Below are 2,401 nucleotides of genomic sequence, written 5' to 3' on the forward strand. Positions count from 1 at the left end.
AATGAGCTTTCTTTAGTATGTGCCATTTATAAGGCAGTAGCTGTAGCTTTGGACGCTGGGGGTGTGGCCTCGACCAATTGCTACTTTGCTTGTTTGAAAGCCACAATGTCTCTTTCAAATAGGTGGGGGCCATACTGGTCAGATTGTTCTGTTACAATAGCAGTGAATGAGGCAGACAGGAGTAGGTAAATGTCCAGTATTTATTCACAAAAAAAAAGTTCAACCAACAAAAAATCCAAAAGGTGAAAAACATAAAGTCCAAGAAATCCCAAAAAATACAAAGTCCAAATATCAAAAAAGGTCCTGGGGAAAAAGGTAAGGCAAACACAGGCAGGAAAAAACCCACGGGGAAAACACACACACAGGGACTGGAACACGACGGAATCGACACATGAAAATGCACACAAAGTCACAAAAAGGCACAAAACGATCACACAAGACAAAGGAAACTCAGATGTGAAACACAAGAGGTACTAAGGAACAGGTGATACATCAGGTGAATCCCATTGGGCCCAGGCAGGGCAATCAGACAGGCAAGAAGTAAAACTAGAGACAAGACGAGTCAGAGACCAGACTTCAAAATAAAACAGGAAACAGGACATACAGACACTCACAGGGAAACACAAGAAAGAAACTACCACACAAGACCCAGGGCCTGTTGCACGAAACTAGGATAAGGGATTAAGCCGGGATATTCAAGTTATCCTGGATGAATTTAGCTTTGACTTGGTTGCACGAAACCAGATTGAATTAAGCCCAGCCAAGTTACCATGGAGATTTATTCTTTGCGGCTAGCCTGGTCCAGAGCAGGCTAACAGCCAGGCTAAGATTAATCCTGGAGTCTCATGTGTTCAATCAGCTGCAGCTCTGATCCGAAATAAACGTGTTTAACAGTTATTCCGTTGTCTTTGTAACAGGCCCCGGGCGTGAGGCCTGTGGTCAGATTAAAATGTTGTTCTGAAAAGAACAGGAAAATTATGAGACCGGCAACATGTAGTGTGTTTCCTTCTCTCGCTTCTGCCAGACTTTATTTTTCACATAAACATGTCTTCTCAATGTATTCTCAATTTCACAATTCTTCTCAACAGAACATCTTTAAGTTAGTATCATCACCACATAACTCAAACTCAGTTTTTCTCTGTCTGCTGCTTACAGATTTGATAGCTGTACTAAGCTAGATAACTACAACGTTACTCGTTGCCACTATGATTCCTAACACGCAAGTTGGGCGCTAACAGATTAGTAGATGCTGTTAATTATGTTAACAAATGGTACAGCTGGCGTGAGATATTACACAGATAACAGTTAACTCAATACATCTTCACATCTTTCAAATACACACTCGCTTGAACACCATTTAACATTACTTGATAACAAAGGAGCCTCAAAACGGGACAATACCCACTGTGACACGTTCAGGAGTGCAGCTAGCTTACTGGCTTTAGCGTTAGCATTCCGACCACGTTACTTTATGTTTCTCTAACAACTCATAATTACACTCTTTCCCCAGTTTCAAACACGGAAAAGCATTCCTATCAAGTGTTGACCTTATTCGGCCACAAATGTGTGTTTTTATCTGCAACTAACCTGAAAAGAACAGAAAATGAGAGACCGGCACATGTAGTGTGTTTCCTTCTCTCGCTTCTGCCAGACTGAAGACGAGAGGCTAGAATCACAATATGCCGTCTCACTGGGAGGCGCGGCCCCCTTGTGGTGAACTTTGGTATAGAACTTACAAAATAAATTTACACCAAACGTAAAAACTGAGGCTCTCATAAAACATATACATCATATACTTACTATGCAAAACATCCAAAATAAAATACATTATGTGACCACACATTGCTGGGCGTCACATCTTCTGCATGTGTTCTGCTTTATTTTTATTAACATCCATTAGCCTACTTGTCACTATTGTTGTCGCGAGTTTGATTTAAACCCTACTACAGCTGTTGGAATGGTTTAAAAAATGGTTGCACTGGCACCCTGATGCGGAGTGGGACTCTTCCCGGTGGGACTGTAGTGTGTCGAGGCTGCTTGGCGTGCAGCCTGTGCCCCGTGGCCGCTGCCCAGCGGCAGACCTGTGCGTCGCGTCAGTGTCCACTCTCTCTGTAAAAGTAGAGATGAGCAGCGCAGCGTCCGTGGTCTCCGCTTCAGGTCTATACAGGACGCGCTCCGGAGATTAAGTGTGACGATATTAATGTAGCGATATTCCAAGATGGTCAGAGACCAATACATTCATGATTTCATTTTCTTGTTGCTTGACCTTCTCTAATAAAGGACAGTTTGTGTTACTCCTTAAAAAGTAGGCCTAATGTTTTTTTTATAATAGCTTACATTGGTTTCATAACCTTTCAATTAGTCTCCCATCCCTGGACCAATAACGTGCCTATATACAGTA

General features: G+C 42.4%; 1 long non-coding RNA gene across 1 annotated transcript in view; it reads right to left on the reverse strand.

Annotated features, from left to right (window-relative positions):
• Positions 1-2,401, reverse strand: part of LOC116704105 (uncharacterized) — a 10,601-nt gene that overhangs the window by 4,714 nt on the left and 3,486 nt on the right. The window lies entirely within an intron of this gene.

This window comes from Etheostoma spectabile, chromosome 16, assembly GCF_008692095.1.
Source record: "Etheostoma spectabile isolate EspeVRDwgs_2016 chromosome 16, UIUC_Espe_1.0, whole genome shotgun sequence".
In the NCBI taxonomy this organism is placed as follows: Eukaryota; Metazoa; Chordata; class Actinopteri; order Perciformes; family Percidae; genus Etheostoma; species Etheostoma spectabile.